The 20,308-nt window shown below is 39.1% G+C and overlaps 1 protein-coding gene across 4 annotated transcripts in view; it reads left to right on the top strand.

The window, feature by feature from the left end:
• AVEN (apoptosis and caspase activation inhibitor) overlaps positions 1 to 20,308 on the top strand; it is a 136,142-nt gene that overhangs the window by 16,855 nt on the left and 98,979 nt on the right. The gene's annotated exons all lie outside the window — the stretch shown is intronic.

The raw sequence follows: 20,308 nt of genomic DNA, 5'->3' as shown, positions 1-20,308 counted from the left end.
TCTTATCAGATAAAATTTATTCCACATCTATAATTCCTTTATTAACGTCTTTTAGACTTAGTCTATCCATAGAAACAGACATTACTGACAATGTGGTTATCTGATTCCATTCTTCAAAGATCTACTGTATTATTTCTGATGTTGTTTTGCATCATTCAATGTCCCGGTATTAACTGGCTTTTTAATTTTTTTTCCCTTGCTTAAAATCTTTAGTTCCCTCTAACATCCAGTTTCTAAATCTTCAGTTATCTTTTGCTATGACTTGCAATTTTCAGAGTAAACAAAGTTTGTTTCCCATGAGGAATTGTTTATTTTCTTATAGTTAATTTCACAAATCTTATAGTACAAGTCAATATTCCAAATTTATCTGGTCCCTTTATCTGTTTATAATTTTCTTAGTTCATCGTCTTATTTATCTTTTTGCTATTTATTTCAAATTCTTTAAATTTTTAAGTTTTGCCATTGTATGGTCTCTTTCACAAGAGCCACCAAAGATAAGAGGGTGTCTTCTCAGCAGGAATCAGCAATTTTCAACCTTCCCTGCCTGTTTTCCCAGTGACTTTTTGGAGAAGCTGGCAGGGAAGATTGCAAATGGCAATGACATGATTGTGGGGTGCTTGGCAGCCAGTTGCCAAGCACCCAGATCATGATCACATGGCTGCAGGGGGAGGGACGGGATGCAACATTTTGCAACAGCCATGAGTTACCCTTAGCCATTGTAATTTTGGGCCTGAGAATTGAGGATTACCTGTATCTTCACTAGAAAATCCCTATGGCTGTGTTTTTCACGGTAATAATGTCAGAGTTGAAGCAGTAGGCGTGAGCTTAAATGGACTCCAGAAGATGGTAGAGGACAGGAATGCCTGGAGGAAGGTTGTCCATGGGGTTGCGATGGGTTGGACACGACTTTGCAGCTAACAACAACAAATGTCAGAATGATAAAATGATAAAATATTAAGCATTTTCTTTGGACTTGAAAGTCAAGGTCTTTCAAAGGCAGTGTAGTACGAGTTCAGGATTTCCACAGCCATTAGTTACAGCCGACATATCGTAATTATAGTTCTTATCATTTGGCATGCTTTGGTCACTTCTTCTATCCTGGTAATTATACCCAAATATATAGTCAAGGGATCTTTCTCATTATCTACATTAAAACATGATAATGTCGTAATGGTAATCTGTACAGTGTGATGTTACATTTCACAGAAGAAAAGCATTGTGAAATTTGTGTTATATTCTATAGATCATAACTGTTTTAGACATTGCCCTTAATTTTAGGGTTTTTTCCCCCATTTTGTAACATATACAGTTTGCTGCAACTACCGTAATTAGGGCTTTATGATCCATCATTGGCTCTAGTTTTAGTTTTTTAATTTTGTAACATACACAGTTTGCTGCTACTAATTACTGGCTTTTGATTCTGCATCAAAAAGTCAGAGTTGGAAGAATCCATTTTAGCCAGTCCCCTGCTTAATATGGGCTATGCAAATTAACACATGTTCAACAGTTGGCTGCCAAGCTTCTCTTTGAACCGATATATTTATAGGGAAAATATATATTAATATAATAAATTATTATATAATTGATATATGAAATATCCATTGAAATATCCACTGAACTCCTTTAAAAACTGTTCCATGTTCTGCCCTCTAGAATGATTAAGAGCAGAACTTCTTTTCAGACAGTTGAAGAGTGTTTCATTGCCCTTCTCAGAACTTGTTTTTTTTTACTTTGTTAAATGCTTATTTTAAAGTGGTGGCAGACCCAATATTGAGGTGAGTTTTGGCCAACACAGAACAATCTACAATTTTAGTGATGCAGCCTGAATTGTTACTTGCTTTTTTTTCTTAGCACATCACTTATACACTTCATTATTAATGATGAAGATGTAAAACATAATAGTATACATGTTGAGAACTGCTTTTAACATTTTTCTCTTTTCTAATATGGCTTTAAAATGATAATCAGATGCAGTATGTAATTAACCAGGATGGGAGAGTGTGTGTGTGTGGGGGGGAGTTAAAGCCTTCTGATCTCCACCCCCTATTTTCTAACAGTTTTTCTGCATTACAGCATATCGTAAAACAAAGCTAACATATGGTCAGATTGGATAAATGCATTATGAATTCCCTGGATTGAAAGAATAAAAAAGCTTTGTGGTTGCTTAGCAACATCCAAATACGCATCAGAGCTTGTTCAGAGCCATCTTTGTTCTGTTTTATTTATTTTAGTTTCTTTAAAAGGAAAATGATAACGCAACAGCAATTAATAGATTTCAAGGCAAAAGTCATAGAAGTCTTGCTTTACTTTTTTAAGTCTGCAAACTTCTCTAAACTTATTTGTTGTTAAGTGCCCTTAAACACGAATTGGCAACTGTTCAGCTAATCGGTCCTAGTTGAGCTTTTTGAAGTATCTTAGTTATAAGTCTACTTGAAATACTTGTAGCTTGCATCTTAGTTGAAATATCTAAAGAGATTTATGCATATTTAAAATTCAGTAAAATATATCATGGAATTATAGAGTTGGAAGGGACCTTGGAGGTGATTCTAGTCTACTTTTCTACACATTATAGGAATTCTCAGACTATTCTGGACAAATCCATTTTTTCCTTGAAAACTTCCAGTGATGGAGCCCCCATTACATGAAAAAGCAGGCTATTCCACTGCTAAATTACTCTCACAATCAGGAAATTCCTCCTTATTTCAGGTTTGAATCTCTCACTCAGCCAGGGGTGGCTGAGGAATTCTGGGAGTTGAAGTCCACAAGTCTTAAAGTTGCCAAGTTTGAAGACCCCTGCGTCTCACTGTTAAGCTTCCATCCACAAGGTCTTGTCTTACTCTTTGCCCTACATGTAGGATAGGCTGCTATCATACTTCCCCCTAGCCCAGGGGTAGGCATGGCTGGCTCAGGAATTCTGGGAGTTGAAGTCCACGAGTCATAAAAGAGCCAAGGTTGCCTACCCCTACCCTAGCCTTCTCTTTTTTAGGCTAAACCAAATTCCTTTAACTTCTCTTCATAGAGCTTAGCCTCCAAGCATCTGACCATTCTTGTTGCTCTTCATTTACTCTTTCCAGTCCCTCAATTTTTTTGGTATTGTGGAGACCAGAACACGGCACACAGTTCCAGGTTCAGTCAGGATAAAGTAGGGCTTTTACACCTGGGCCATTTATATATTTTGCCACTTGACAGAGGATTCAGGAGGTGTGCCATAGAGAAGAGACACATGTGTCCCCAAGTTTTTTCCAACTGTTTTCTGCCATCCTAAGCCCATGTTTTGCCTGGACAAGAGTTTTTGTATGTGAGAATTCATGACATTCTAAGTTGAACTTGATTGGCAAGATAATGAGAGGAAGAAAATACTTGGCTAGATCCTCAATGTACTTTAATAATACCAGGCTTCCGCGTGGAATCAGATGATGATAGGAATCTGTATTTAAAGAACTGGTATGTATACAGAGCCTTACTATGTCACAGTCCTTACATTTAAATTTAATTTGGAGTAGCAAACTATCTCAGAAAATGTGCAGTTGTCTTTTGTATTTAAATTATCTGGGACTTAGTAAGGAAATACAGGAGTTAGATACTAATTATCTGTTTCAAATATGTTCTTTAAATTATATTTAAAACATGGATTTATGACATACAAAAAAACCCACATTCATTGCTAAGGTGGCAGCCTTCTGCTTATGCAACAAGGTTTCCTGACACTCTCCTTGGGTCCTGTTGCAAAGTCCCTCCTTTTTAAAAGCTAGTATTACTGCTTTAATACACAAAAGAGTCTTTCATTTAGTGTATTTCTTTATTGAATTTACAGAATTTACCCAGTTCCCTCACTACTCTGGCCAACATACAGTATGAGATACCGGTAATTTAAAACAGTGCAATACCAAACAATGAAAACATTTTTTTTCTGTAAAAAAAATAACCCTCCCAAGCATCCCACAAGGGGCCTTCATCAGTATCAGGTTTTAAAGGCTTATTTAAATAAAGGGCCCTCCGACTCTGTAGGTATATTGTAAAGAACGGCTACAAGAGAAGAGACCTGTTTCCTTCATCCTATCGGATGATATTTCTTTTATTGGAATTTATAATGCTCTTAGAATCAGGCTTTTTGCTATTGCTGCTTCACTACTAATAATCCTGCAGATATTATGGCATTTATTTTAGAATCATATCCCTCTGGTGAAGAATCTGTTCTGGCTACTAGTACCTTTTGGTTTAAGGCAGACATGTCAAACACAAGGCCCGGGGGGGGCCAGAACTGGCCTGTGAAGTGGTTTCATGCAGCCAGCGTAGCCATCCTGGAAACAGTGAGGGAACGGCCCCCACTGCCTTGGCCCTGGCCCAGAGACCCTCCTCCTGCCAGAGACCCTCAGATCTGTCCCACTCCTGCCCAGTCAACCCACAGGCTGACCCTGAATCACAACACCCAGGCCCCCATAGGCACCCTTGATGCAAATGATGTAGAGCTGGCCACACCCACCCAGTAGGCCATACACACTTTAGCCACGCCCACCCAGGCCACACCCACCCGGGACCCTGAGGGCAACCGCAATGCTGATGCAGCCCTCAATGAAATTGAGTTTGACACCCCTGGTTCAAGGTCTGAATTTCTTAGGGATAGTGCTCCTATTGTGGACTTGCCCTTTGATTTTAATGTTATATTTGAGATTTCTTTAAAAACTTGTCATGAGAACTTATATTTAAAAAATGGTAGGGGACTTCTCCAATAAAATAAGACTCAAATTAAGTCCATGCACTGGAAATTCCTCACCCTTTACCTAAGTGTTGTTAAATGAATACTGAAATGGAGCAAGAACATGCCCAATTGCCTCACCCTAACACAGAGGTCCCCAACCTTTTGGGCACTAGGGACCGGTGCCATGGAGAAAGGTTTTTTCCGTGGACCAGAGGAGATGTGGTTTTGAATACTGCCTGCATCCCGAGGATGGAGCTTTGCTTGTTTGGGCAGCCCACTTGTTGGCATGCTGTAGACCAGTACCGGTCCACAGACCGGGGGTTGGGGATCCCTGCCCTAACACATATATACACTTGAGTGAAGAATCAAAAATGGGGCTACTGTAGTAGTGTACATAACAGATCTCAGTGTAAAATTCCCCAATGCATTAAGCAAAATGTATGGGAGATGGATGTTGAAATGAAGTCAACAAGGCATAGTCCTGCCTTCTACAATGCATATTTAATGTACATGTTGATTTGTACATAGCTAGTAGTTTTATATCAGACATCAGGGTCCACCTCTCAGCTAGCCCAGTCCCTGAATACCAATTATGTAAGGGTTCAGGCACAAACCAGCATCTCCCAGGTGACAGGTGACTATTATGTAAAGAGCTACTTGGTTTCAAGGCTACCAAGCACCTGCTAGATATCCATTAATTTTAAAAGGTCAGAGAAAGAAGCTTCAAATGTAAGCCCTTGAGAGTACAGAAGTACTTTTACATTTCTGTGTTGTAGAATCACAAGTTGGAACAGGCTATTTAGTGTCAGTTAAATGTTTGCCTTTATATATAGTATTTATTTTATCTTTGTATGCATATAAAACACTAGAGAAATACTTCCAAATGCACCACAACATCTTAAACATAATATAGTAAATAATACAAAAGCAGTTTACTTGGAACAGCTTACATCCTATGATGATATCTGTAATATCATTAAATGTCTACATCTGTCTATCCCATGGGTCTGCAACCCGCGGCTCCGGAGCCGCATGCGGCTCTTTCAGCCGTCTCCTGTGGCTCCCAGTCCTCTGCCATGTGCAGTCCAAAAAAAAAAAAAAGAAAGAAAGTGGGACTAAAAATGTTCAACCAATCAATTCAAATATGCAGGGTAGGTACATATCTCGCCTTGGCTCCACTCTTCAGTCCAACCCTGTTCTGTGCATGTGCGCATGTACGCGCATGTGCACACATTTTTTGCGGCTCCCAGTTTTTCCTTTTGTGAGGGAACCGGTTCTGAGTGGCTCTTTCACTGTTTCAGGTTGCTGACCCCTGGTCTATCCCAAGTCTTTGGAAAGGGTTCGATAGGTGGAGAAAAATGCCAAACCAAGTCTGAACATCTGGCTAACTGTGACAAACCATGATAACAAGAATATACTAGCACCACAAAATAGACAAAGAAAACGAAGAAGCCAAAATGCTTCTTTAGAATTCAAAAAGACAAGCACGTGTCACAGAACACCCTGGACTTAACTGTTGATAAGAAAGATAAAATCACTGTAAGTTCTGCAGGTTTTTTTGCCAAGATAGTCAATCAACTTTATTTTCACTGATGAGCAACTGCAGTTGATTGCCAGTATCAATCACAGTTTGCCTGGCTTCAGTGATGTAAGTTGTAAACTCCTGAAAAGCATTCCCAAATTGAGGGCACAATTCGTTTCATCCCTTTTGTATTTGACTGCTTCTCTTCATCTCACGAAACAGCAGCATTTTTGATGGCACATAGATGTTATAATTTCTCCTTCAAGAACTCCTTTAAGCTCATCACATCATCTTGGGTAGCCCTGACTGATTGTGAGAAAGTTATAATATAACTTTGAGAAAATTATAGTATAACTCTGAGAAAGTTATAGTATAACTTTCTATAGTATAGAAAGTAATAGGCCTTAAAGGAGGCTATTACTCCCTGATCCATTGGCTTAAGTCAGGGGTGTCAAACTCAATTTCATTGAGGGCCGCATCAGCATTGCGGTTGCCCTCAGGGGGCCTGGTGGGTGTGGCCTACTGGGTGGGCATGGCCTACTGGGTGGGCGTGGCTAGAGTGCATAAGGCCTACTGGGTGGGCGTGGTCAGCTCTACATCGTTCACATCAAGGGTGCCTATGGGGGCCTGGGCAGGAGTGGGACAGATCTGAGGGTCTCTGACAGAAGGAGGGTCTCTGGGCCAGGGCCAAGGCAGTGGAGGCCGTTCCCTCACTGTTTCCAGGATGGCTTCGCGGGCCACATGAAACCACTTTGCGGGCCGGATCCGGCCCCCAGGCCTTGTGTTTGACATGTCTGGCTTAAGTAATGATGTAATGATATAGTGTATGTGTGCGTGTCTGAGTAAAAATAAGACCTCTGCATTTGGGTGAAGGTGATCTATAGTAGTTGGATGTACAAGTGTGTTGTGAAGCGCAAGAAGAAGCCTGAAAGGAATTTTCTTGATCACGCAATAACATTCAGCAACAGGGACAAAATGATTTAAGAGCCAATCTTGAAAAATGATAATTTTAACCAAAGCATTATGATAATAATAGAATAAATAACAATAGATTATTATATAATAATTATATGTTATATAATAATGGAAAGAAATACCTTCATGATAGGGTGAAGTGCCCTTGGATTTAATCTTGACTTTGCCTTTTTAAACAAGTAAAGGCTTGACTTTGGAATCTCCAGAAGCGTTTACCCCCAAGCAATAATGTTAGGATATCCTTCAGTGCCTTATGCCTGCTGCAATGCACTTTTTTTCCTCTTTCAAAATTGTAGCTCCTTTCAGACATTCCCCCCCCCCCCAAATCAGCCAGTTTTATCTACATTAAATACTTGTTCTGGCAAATAACATCCCTTTTCAATAATTGTTTTAAACATGTCCGGAAAGTCACACTCAGCACTTCAAGATGAAGCATGGTTTCATCTTTAATATTATGTAAATTCACTCTCACTTTGAAATGGCTGAACCAGCCCCCACTCAAAAAAAAAATCTCTATTGCAGTCGCTTTCCATTACTGCCCATACAGCTTTTAAATTACTGAGTAGGTTTCAAGCCTTTTCTTCAATAAAGTAAAGCTAATAGGGAAATTATGCTGATTTTGATTGTCCAACAAAATTATCAATTGCATTTCCATTTCAATGATTAAATCATTGTGTTGTTTAATAATAATTGTAGCTTTTGTCAGGGCATGACCTTTCACATGCTCTGTTATTCTTACTTTACTTATTTCTTTAAAAATGTTCATTAACCAACTGTAGCCAAATGCTTCCCACATCTGATGACATTTCATCTCCTTCTGACTGCTTTATTAATTCTCTTATATTTGTGACTGGTATTTTTTCCTTTGATGTGACACCAACACTTGCATCGGATTTATACTTTGGAAGCAGGGTAAATAGAGAAAAACAACAACATCCAACTAAAATGTCATGTGATCTATACTAAAATGGTGGACAGAATTCTTCTTTCGTTTCTTGAACCACCAAACCACTGAAGCTGCATAATGTCTTTGCAAACTGCTAAAAATCTCTGAAAACAAGCTGCACAGTATATTAGAAATGCACACGCTATTTTGTGATGGTCATGAAAGCATTGTGTGGTTTCAGCGGTTCATTGGCTGTCATTTCTAGTCAGATCACTTTGCATTTAGCTATCTGCTATTTTTAGTAATGTGTAGTGTATTCATAAGTACAATTAGTTGTTACATTCATTATTTAATCAATTTATTTAATTTATATATCACCCATCTCCTCAATAAGGAGACTCTGGGCAACCTAGAAACCACAAAAAGATAAATAGAAAAAGGACTAAAATTTTAAAAATTTTCAAAAACCATAAACAAGGAGATGGGTGGCATGGGGATGAGATGTCATCCCATTAACCATCTCCAGTGGTGAGCACCTCTTTCCAAGCCAACCATCCAAACCAAGTTTTAATACCCTTCTGGCATGCTAACAAGGTGGGAGCAGTTCCCATCTCTGGTGGTAGAGAATTCCACAGAGCTGGGGCCACAGTGGAAAAGGTTCTTCTCCTTGACCCAGGCCAGGGGATTCCTTAGCAGATGGGGTCCATAGCAGGCTCCTTTCCACTGAAGCAAATGAAATGTCCTAGTCCCATTGGGATGCGATGGCTCCTCAGATAACCTGGATCCATGCCATATAGGGCTTTAAAGGTAATGATTTATATACCTTAAATTGGAACCAGAAGCAAACTGGTAACAAATGCAACTCGTGCAACGACAATTTTATATGTATGTATTAATGCTGGGACTGCCTGGAACAAATTGTTCATAATGCTTAAAGATCTTAAAGATAAAATGTTCAACTTACAGTATATATAGAGATGAGATACAATAATACATTTCTTCTGATACCAAAGGCATACCTGGAGAGTGCTGTAGCAAGCTGTACCTCCAGATGTCTAACATCTAATTTTTTTTGTACTTCATGTAAACGCATTACAGCTTTCTCATATTTCTTTTTTTTCACTATCCGATTTTGCAATTTTGATAATCTCCATGAACTTATTTCACAGTAGAAATAAGTTAGTTAGCAGCCGAAAGGCAAAAATGAATGCTTTAAAGCTGCAGAAAAATCACACTGTTTTGCCATTAGATTTTAGCAGTCATGTGGATTCTGAAAAGAGCAAATACAAATGGATGAGCACTAAGATCTACTTTAACTATTCTGTTATAGCTGATAAAATTGTGACTGTTTTTTCCAAACAAATGATTACTTTCCAGTGAATAGTTAATGATGAATTTAAAGAGAAATGAGCTTATCTTTAGAATGAGAAACAAGGAAAGCAGGAACATAATGGAGGATTGAATTAATTTATGTGAGATAAGAAACTAAACTGTTTGATTTTTTTATCGTACTATTTTTTTCTCTCAGCCATGAGGTCACTTGCTAAAAGAGCAAGCAATGTAATTTATTGTGTCAATTCCCTTGAAGTTAAGAAAATATGCACCTTTCCTCAGTTTTTGTGTATTCTGTATGCAACTGGCATTTTGACTTCAATCAAAATACATTTTTCAAAACAAAGTTTCCTTAGCTATACTAATATGGTGTTTCTCCTGAATGTATAGTTTTACAGATTTGTAAATGATTCTATTACTATAAACTGCTTTAAGTGTCAAGTATATCAGCATATAATTCACTTTTTTTAAATAAAGGCTGAAACAAGAGAAAGTGTAACTGAATCACTCAAAAGGCACCAGTTGAAGCCCACAAGCATGGCTGAGCAGTCATGCTTATAATCTGATAATCTCATGGAGACTTTAATCACATGGATGTCAGTTGCTGTCAATAGCAGCTGCTCAGAAACATCTGCCTTTGTGGGGATTTTGCCAATGTAAACAATAGGGGTGATGCAGGAAAAGAATCAGTTTTCATAGATTGGGTACACATTCTAATTGAATTATTTCTCGCTGAAATTCTAAAATTCTAAAACTTCATCTAAGTATCTAGTGTTTTCCCTCTTTAAATATATGTAGGGAGCAATAGGTGGGATGCACAACTTCCTGTTTTGTTTTGCTTTTAGCAGACACACTTGTGCACATTTAAAGCAAGTTCCTATCTCAGTGATGGCGAACCTTTTGGAGACGGAGTGCCCAAACTGCAACCCAAAACCCACTTTTGTATCATCAGGTGCCTGGTGGGTGTGGCCCTTTGGGTGGGCATGGCCTATTGGGTGGGCATGGCTGCAGTGGTAACGGCAGACTGGGTGGGACTAAAAAGTTCAATCAAGCAATTCCAACTTTGGAACAACTTTTTTCCCCCCGCAAGAAGTTGAAATCGATTGATTGATTGAACCTTTTTTTTCTTGCACATGGCGGAGGCCTAAAGTGAAAAGGTTTTATAAAACCCAGCTGAAGGCCTAGGACTGGGGCGACGGTGCGCGTGCCCACAGAGAGGGCTCAGTGTGCCACTTTTGGCACCCGTGCCATAGGTTCGCCACCACAGTCCTATCTCAATTGTTTTTTCCCTTCTGGTAGTTTTTTTTTTAAATAGAATGGCTTTAGTTGTTTTGATTTTCTTTCCTTCTCCTTTATCATCTGTGATTACTTAAATTTTGGGAAAATGTTCTCGTAGGGTTTTTTTTTTTTGGTTCATATTTATTACCAGACCTTGCTAATTAAAACGTTGTAAGATAATGTTGTCTTTTAAGTAGATTTTTTGTGGTGATTTTTCCATCACCTTTTTTGTTCTGCTAACGGAACATCAAATTCTTGCTATCTCTGTCCAAAGTTTTGTAGGCAGACTTACTGAACATTGAGACTGTATGCATGCTGTGAGAAAGGATCTAATAGTTTTTGCTCCATGTTTCTCTCCAAATGATTTTGATACCATCACCTTTAGATTTCACTGTGGTTTCTTAAATGGCACACCTAGTTATCATTCAGCCCTCTATAGCAGATCCATTAAACTGGACATAATTAGAAAGATGATCAGAAAAGCCAATATATAAAAACCATCCATACGTCATTTCTATAAGGATTACAGGAAAAGGAAAGAAAAAGATGCCTTTGTGATTTGCCGTGTTCTTTACATTTCTAACTGTGAGTTTCAGAGGCTGGTTATATACAATTTGCTAATTAACGATTTAACAAAACATACTGGTAGCGTTTGACCGACAACCACAGTTGAGCCCAAAATTTCAGTTGCTAAGCAAGACAGTTCTTAAGTGAGTTTTGCCTCATTTTATGTCCTTTCTTGCCCCCGTTCTTAAGTGAATCACTGAAGTAGTTACATTAGTAACATGGTTGTTAAGTGAATCTGGCTTCGCTATTGACTTTGCTAGTCAGAAGGTCGCAAAAGGGGATCACCTGATGCCAGGATATGACAACCATCATAAATATGAATCAGTTGCCAAGCATCCAAATTTTGATCAGATGATCATGATTTACCATAAGTGTAAAAATGTCTATAAATCGCTTATTTCAGTGCCATGGTAACATTGAATAGTCACTAAATGAATGGTTGTAAGCCGAGGACTACTTGTAGTTTCTATTTTCTCATAACTTGCTCTGCTTGAAAAAACTTAACATATCTTGGTGTCATATGCACGCTAAAACATTGCGTAGTTTTGCTGAGTCACGAACCCCACAGTCTCATTTTAGCATGTTAAAATACTTGTCTTTAGTGATTCAAATATGACAGTTTGGGTTTCAATTCTTCCTATTGCTGTAGGAAAAGAACAGCTGTTTCTCATATTTGCAAAATGTACTGTAATTTCAAAGGGGAAAAATAAATAATGCCAGAATTTAATATCTGCAGTGCCAGTGGAAAGATTTGAAGTTTTTGTCTGACAGTCCATGGAGTGTGAAAAGGATGAAGAAATACAGATCTTTGGCTGTAAAATAATACTGAAAACTGAAATTTGTAAGGCTTCTTATGCAAAATCATATTACTGCTGATTTTGAAACAGTTGACCTACAGTTAGTCAGATTGGCTGCACAATCCTGATGCAAAATTAAATCAATAATTTAGAAGAAGTAAGTGCTGATTAACATTTGTAATAGGGCTTAAGACTGGAATGGAAATATTCAGGTTCATGGTGAAAATACTTAGCTTGCCTCCAGACTCCAGGGATGACTAACATGAAAGCTGTGAAAGGGTAACTTGTTCTTGTCACAGTGCGTAGTTGTTGATGTAACAATACATTTGCAGAGCAGCATCTCCTGCTCCTGCCACCTTCATACTAGCAAACCAAAAGGGAATATACTATATGTTTAATGGTATGTAGGAATGCCCTTGAGACTGGGTGGGTAGATGGGGAAAGATGCTACCTAGGGAACAATAATCAGGTAAGAGAGGACATAGCCCTCAGCTGCATTATGGGCAGAAAAAGAGACTCAGAAAGGAATCTCCTTAGCTTCTGAGGCTGTAAAAGAGAAAAAGAGAACGTTGTGTCTGCTCTTCCTGGGAAGGCTGACATCAGTCTTTCAAGTTTCATAGAACAAATCTTCCAGTTTCTTTTACACTTTGCACTTACGTCCTGTGGTAAAGCACCCACACTCCTTATTGCTGGAGCAGTGAAGGGAAGTTTGCTTTTGCAACAAGCATTGGTCAAAAGGCTTAGAAAGGATTGGGGCAGAATTGAGGTTACCATAGGAAAGGTATTCTTAGAGCAGGGTTTTTCAACCAGTGGTATGGGTACCACCTGTGGTACATTGACACCTGGAAGGTGGTACACGACCATCCTAGAAAAGTGGTAGCAGGGGAGGGGAATGAGCTGAACCGGTGGCAGCACCGCACAAGCCTGAGCGAGAGATGGGCTCAGTGGAAGTGCCAGGATCAGCGCCAGGCTCCAGCTGGAGCTCGGCGCTGAGCCCAGCATGTCTGCTGAGCCCAGAAGAAGCGTTGATCAGCTGGAATGTTGCAGCATCCCCAGGGTCTTGTGATTTACATTCAGATGCTTGGCAACTGATTCATATTTATGACGGTCACAGTGTCCCAGCGTCATGTGAAGTGACTAAAACCTGCTGCAACCACCCAGAAGATTGGGGGGGAATAAAAACCAAACTCCCCCCCACCCCAACCCCTCTGCCAATCCTCAACAGAAATGCTCACAACAATGAAAACCTCAGATAGGAGGAAGAGCGCTGCCAGGCGGGCAGACAGGTGTCTTGCTCGGCTGTGACTTGGGGGGCACTTTTTTCAGTGCCATTGTAACTTCGAACAGTCACTAAGCAAACTGTTGAAAGTCAAGGACTACCTGTACTTCATCACTTTTTTCCTTTCTTTTCCTTTTTTTTTGGTTATCATGTTTTTGACACCTTGCTAGGCGACTGGTGGTACTCGGATGTTGCCATATCCTAAAAGTGGTACAGTCGGTAAAAAGGATGAAAAGCCCTGTCTTAGAGAATTCGTTATAAGAAAGGGAATTTTGGAGACCCAGTGTGAGGTGGTGGTTTCTAGCCCCAGGCTAGAAACGGGTAGATTGTGAGTTCTAATCTCTGCCTGAGGCATAAAGCCAGTTTGTGCCAGTTACTCTTTATCAACCTTAGGAAGAAGGCAATGTCAAACCACTTCTAAAAAAAACTTGCCACAAAAACCAAAAGTGATGACTAATCCAAAGGTGTTCCCCCTCCCAAAAAAACCCTTAATCTGAAAACTATTACAGTATCTTTAAAACCAGTGCTCAGTATGGCAGCTTAAGCAAATTTAAAAATAGGGATTAAGGTTTAAGGTTTATTAAATTTATATGCCGCCCTTCTCCCTGAGGACTCAGGGTGGCTCACAACAATAAAAAGTTAAAAGATATAAATACAAAAATTAAAAGAGGATTAAACAGTATAAGAAATAAGAACAATTTAAACCAATAAAAACCAAATTTAAAAACCATGATCAGTCCAGTCCCGCTTGTTGGAATAACCAGGTCTTTAGGTCACGGCAGAAGGACCTAAGGTCAGGGGCCATCCGCAGCTCTGGGGGCAGTTCGTCCCAGAGGGTCGGTGCGCCCACAGAGAAGGCTCTCCCCCTTGGGGTCACCAGCAAGCATTGCCTGGCTGATGGCACCCTGAGGAGGCCGACTCTGTGGGAGCGAACCAGGTGATGGGAGGTTGACATTGGCAGCAGGTGGTCTCGCAAGTACCCCAGGCCTAAGCCATGTAGGGCTTTAAAGGTGATTATCAGCAACTTGAATCTCACCCGGAGGGCAACCGGAAGCCAGTGCAGCTCGTGCAGGAGTGGTGTAACATGGGAGTATCAAGATACTCCCATAAGCACCCGCGTGGCCGCATTTTGAACCAGTTGAAGCCTCCAGGCGCACTTTAAGGGCAGCCCCATGTAGAGAGCATTGCAGTAATCCAGGCGAGAGGTGACAAGGGCATGGGTGACTGTGCATAGGGCATCTCGGTCAAAAAAAGGGGCGCAACTGGCGTACCAGGCGAACCTGTGCAAAAGCCCCCCTGGTCACGGCAGTTAGATGATCTTCCAAATTAAGCCATGAATCCAGGAGGACACCCAAGTTGTGAGCCCTTTCTGAGGGGGGCAATAGCTCCCCCCCATAAGAAGAGATGGAACCTGTTGGACAGTACGAGATGCCGATATCCACAGCCACTCGGTCTTGAAGGGGTTAAGGCTGAGCCTGTTTCTTCCCTTCCAGACCCGCACTGCCTCCAGGCACCGGGACATCACGTCAAGGGCATCACTTGGTTGGCTCGGGGTAGAGATAAACAACTGGGTATCATTGGCATATTGGTGATACCTCACCCCAAAACCACGGATGATCTCACCCAGAGGCTTCATATAAATGTTGAACAGGAGGGGGGAGAGAACCGACCCCTGAGGTACCCCACAAGAAAGGGGCCTTGGGGTAGATCTCTGCCCCCCGCCTCTACAAACTGAACAGCCCAAGAGGTAGGAGGAGAACCACCGTAAAACAGTGCCTCCCACTCCCAACCCCTCGAGCCGTTGCAGCAGGATACCATGTTCGATGGTATCAAAAGCCGCTGAGAGGTCAAGTAGGACCAGGACAGAGGAGCAACCCCTGTCCCGGGCCTGCCAGAGATCATCTACCAGTGCGACCAATGCTGTTTCCATGCTGTAACCGGGTCTGAAACTGGACTGGTATGGGTCCAGATAGTCCGCTTCATCCAGGAATTGCGGAAGCTGACGCGCCACAACACTCGACAACCTTCGCTACAAAGCGAAGGTTGGAGACAGGACGATAGTTTTTCAACGAGGCCGGGTCCAGAGCAGGTTTCTTGAGGAGGGGCCTTACCACCGTCTCTTTTAAGGCGGAAGGGAAGACACCCTCTGTCAATGAAGCATTGACAACTGCCTGGAGCCAGCCCCCTGTCACCTCCCCGGCGGCCGAAACCAGCCAGGAGGGACATGGGTCCAATAAACAAGTTGCAGCGCTCAGCCTACGCATAATTAGGTTCTAAATTTGGTTGTCTTGGTTTTGAAATGCATATATCACATTGATTTTTTTTTACTGAAGTGTTACTTGGCTCGTTGTTGGAAACATGACAAATACTGATAATGATATTTAGTGAATGTGCATTGTGTTTATTTACAGGAACGTATTAGGTGATTTTTGTAAAGTAGCATGAAATTAGTGCTCTGCATGACAGATGTGTGAGAAAAGGAATTTTGTAATTTGAATTTTGACAAGAATTTAGGGGTTTAGCTAGAGTTAGGAAAAACAGAGTGTAGTCCTTTATACTTGCTGCCTGCTGCAGATCTCTTTTCCTACTTGAATAAGTTCTGGATAAATTCTGCTTACACAGAAATACTACAAACATTGCATAGATATCATAAATCTCCAGTGTTCTCTCATCCAAAAGAAACTAAATATTTGTGTGATGTATGCAAAGCTATACTTGGAATTCATTCGGATGTTATCCTCAGGCTGCTTAGGAAAAGTGTTTTGTTACATGTTTATAGTTGACCTTATATAAATATTTTGTGAAAATGAGAAAGTACCCAATCTGTAATTAGTAGGTGGGTTCAGTTGTCATGATTTTTTAAAGCATGTTTATTTAAAGTGGAAAGAGCTAACAATGAAAACAGCAGGCAAGGAAGAACAGTTGGAACACATGATACTTTAGTTCTTTGCCTTTCATAACTGCTACACTAGTGACAGCAGAATTTATTCTGAGCATTAATATATTGAAAATAAAATTGAAATTTTAATTTATTGAAGTATGAACACAATATTTTCCAATCTGTTTCTGAAATATGTACTGTATATTACGATTGTAAGCACTTGTTATTTGTTATAGTCAGTCACAAAAGAGTTTAATAATGCATCTGCGGAATTAACTTTCACCATTTACATTAACAATTACATGAGCCTATAATTGTTTGTTTCATTTGGAAATGAGGAAAAATGGACTGGGAGAATGCTTGTTTTTTTATTAATAAAGATTCTTTCTGCTATTCTTTAATGTAGAAAGCCTTGTTTTGATTTAATCTTCTTGTGAAGATGGGATTGTGGGTAGAACCATCTGGTTGCTAGGACAACCCTGGAATGTTCATTCAAAAGATTGCAGCATTGGACACAAAACAAGGTGCTGGAAGTGGCAATTCTCTCTGATGTAATTTAAGGACAAATTACTTGGTAAATGGTTTGTTACAATGGATTTTGAAATTCCAATAAATAATTTTAAAAATGATTGAAACATAATCCTTGGATTTCTTTCCAATTATTATCCTACACATGTTTATTTAATTCAATGAAACTGCTTCTTTGGAAAGAGGTACAAGATAATAAAACACATAGAAAATGCCACAAATTAGTTAAAAGTTATTTATTACTGGGGGAAAAAACATGCAGTTGAAATTATTTTTTATAGCAATGTTTCTCAACTTTGGCAACCTTAAGACATGTGGACTCACAGAATTCCTCAAACAGAATGCTGGTTGGGGAATTCTGGGAGTTGCAGTCCACACCTCTTAAAGTAGCTAAAGTTGAGAAATACTGATTTATAGTATAGGAGCTAATTTGATTTAGGGTATAGCAGGCATATACATAGAATGAAGGCTACTGCTAAGCTTGTAAGCCGCCCTGAGTCTTTGGAGAAGGGCGGGATATAAATGGAATTAAAATAAATAATAAAATAAATAAAAGTTTCCAGTGGGCAGCTGAGCAGTGGCAACATTGTCTAGATATGGTTCATTTAATGCAGGGAAGAGAAATGAAAAAAAATGTTCCTTTTTCTTGATTTTTCAAGAACAATAATGTCAGGTAAAAGAAAAGGATTTTTAGCTCATTTTTCCTCATTTGGGGGAAGGGGAGGTTTATATTTTAAAAATTTCATGAGTTTGGGAGGATAACCTTGGGTGACCTTAGGTACTATGAAGAAAAAAATCAAAACAAATTCAGAATTCACATGAACTACTCAGTTTGCATTGAAACCTGAATGGACTTATTTCTTAACTAAGATTTCTACAGTATGTTATAAAAGTTGGCCTTACACACGCCTGGTTGTATCTATCCTTACAAAGAACTTACAAAGAATTCAGCCTTCAAATGCCTATTTTATACTGTTTGCTTTGTTAACTTAATTCACTTTTCCTTAGCCATAAGGTATTCTTCAAGTCATCGACTCCTGGTGCCTTAATTAATAATAATAATAATAATAATAATAATAATAATAATAATAATAATAATAATAATAATAAGAAGAAGAAGAAGAAGAAGAAGAAGAAGAAGAAGAAGAAGAAGAAGAAGAAGAAGAAGAAGAAGAAGAAGAAGAAGTTGGAAGGGACCTTGGAGGTCATCTAGTCCAACCCCCTGTTCAGGCAGGAAACCCTATACCATTTCAGACAAGTGGCTGGCCAGTCTCTTCTTAAAAATTTCCAGTGTTGGAGCATTCACCACTTCTGGAGGCAGGTTGTTCCACTGGTTAATTGTTTTGTCAGGAAGTTTCTCCTTAGTTCTAGGTTGCTTGTCTCCTTGACTAGTTTCCATCCGTTGCTTCTTGTCCTGCTTTCAGGTACTTTGGAGAATAGCTTGACTCCCTCTTCTTTGTGGACTCATCTATGTAATTTATTGTCCACAGTCTGTCCTTATCATCTTCTGGGATGATTGGTCTCCTATCCAAATTCAAACCAGATCTGACCCTATTTAACTTTTTGAAATTAAGCAAGGTTGGCCAATGTTGCCACTTAGTGACAGATGCAGTGTTAGAAGCAGGCAACCACTTTATTGGGGAAGACAGAGGAAGCAAAGTTGGATGATTCAGCAGTTATAATATAGTCGGAATAGTCCATAAGTAAAAATTGGGCCTTTGCCCTGCTGTTTATATGTTGAATTCTATATGCAAACATATGCTTTAAACAGGACTCAATGGCTAGCTACCTGTATGCTTTTGAATTCTTTTGTTTTGTTTATTATTGAGAGAAATTTATTTTCAAAGCAAAATATTTCAGTGGAATGTGCATTCCATTCATTTGGGGCAAAGCTTTTCCATCAGCAACTATGTAGAGGACTGACTGTTCAGATAACATAAAGAGACATAAGAGCGAATATCTGAGTTGTGGCTGTGGCAACATTTGTATAAAAAAGATCTATCCTCTCTCAAGTAATAGGCAATCATTTGTTTTGACCTTATTTTCCCATCTCTCTTCCTGTGCATGTATTTGTAAATAAATGGTTTTTAATCTAGAGCAAGCATTCCCCAAGCATCCTTGCATACAACTTGTCTCTCCTCAGCCAACCAGCCTTGTAATTTGTTTTCCTCCTGCTCGCCTGGAGCACATGACTATTGTTCCATATTGTACCCACCTAAGTGGCAAATTTCACAAGTCTGTGATAGTTGCATATGTAACCTATTTCAATTTTATGTCCGCTCATCTAAAAAGCTCAGTTCTGCCAGTGTTTAATTCTGTCTTCTTTTCCTCATTAGTTTTAAAATAATTTTACGCTATGTCAAATAAAGGATTCTGTTTAGTAAAGTATGAATAAATATTTGTAATTAAACGACTTAATACAGGATAAAGCTGGTGCACTTTCTGTAGTTACATGTTCTAGTAATAGAGCTGGAAAACCTTTTCATGCATTTAAAAACTCTGTAGTGTATGTATATCCCATCAGGAAGACCTCTAGGATGCTGTATGTATATCAGTATAATGCATGTCTCTTATACTTGGCAATATATAAACAATAGTATGTTGGCTTCAAGATAATTTTTAGTTTATCCCAGCTTGCATAGAATAGCTTGACTGTGTTTGGCATTAAACAGGTCTTGGGTTGTGCTTGTATCATACTAGGCAAAACAGTCTAATGTTAGCAGGAAATGCTTCATGAACCCATTATGCTATGTCTGTGCTGTTCTTTAAAAAAAGGTTACATTAAAGCCTTGATTAACCAAGTCATTATAGGTGACAGAGGATAATAGTTGATTACGACCATGGCATATGGAAGAGGAGTGCATGATAATGAACTTGAACTAATGAATTATGTGAAAGAAACAGAAAAATAAGTGTTTCTGTATTTGTGATATTAGGAGAAAAGGTAAGGATATAATACATCTGATTGAACTTCTCACCTTGTGGAGTGGAATTGATGGTTATATGCCAAGTGATAAAGATGTTGGTTTTAATTATGGATAAAGGAGCTTAGATATACAGTATGTCAGAAAATACATTTGGGCTATTTAGGTTGTCAATATGTATGTAGCAAAGTAGGAATCCACAGTGTGGTGATGGTTGCATATAATTTTCCAGTAAGAAGAACCAGAAAGGTGTTTCAGGAAAAAGCTGTGCAATATTATTCCTGTTTGCTCTGATTGTAATCCTTTGTAGTGGAATAGAAATCTAATAATGTAAATATTAAATTTTAGGAAGGTAAGATAAATTCTATCTTCAGATATGCTAAAATATTAAAATTATTAATTTTGAATTAAAGTATTAATAATAATTACATCCAATTCTGAAAAATAAAAATAATAACAGAACAAAATAGAAACAGAAACTAGAATGTTTCTGCCATCATGCGTTGCATCCTAGCCAAAATATTGGTCCAAATGCCAAGTCTGATGCAGCAGAGTTGATAATCAAGATATGTTTACTACATAAAATCTTGTTGGAAAATTGACAAGATTGCTGTTTAATTTTTCTTGGAAACTGGAATAA

The sequence above is a fragment of the Vipera ursinii genome (assembly GCF_947247035.1).
Source record: "Vipera ursinii genome assembly, chromosome: 1".
Taxonomy (NCBI): domain Eukaryota; kingdom Metazoa; phylum Chordata; class Lepidosauria; order Squamata; family Viperidae; genus Vipera; species Vipera ursinii.
The sequence above is the reverse complement of the archived record's forward strand: the minus strand, read 5'-3'. Positions and strand labels throughout refer to the sequence as shown.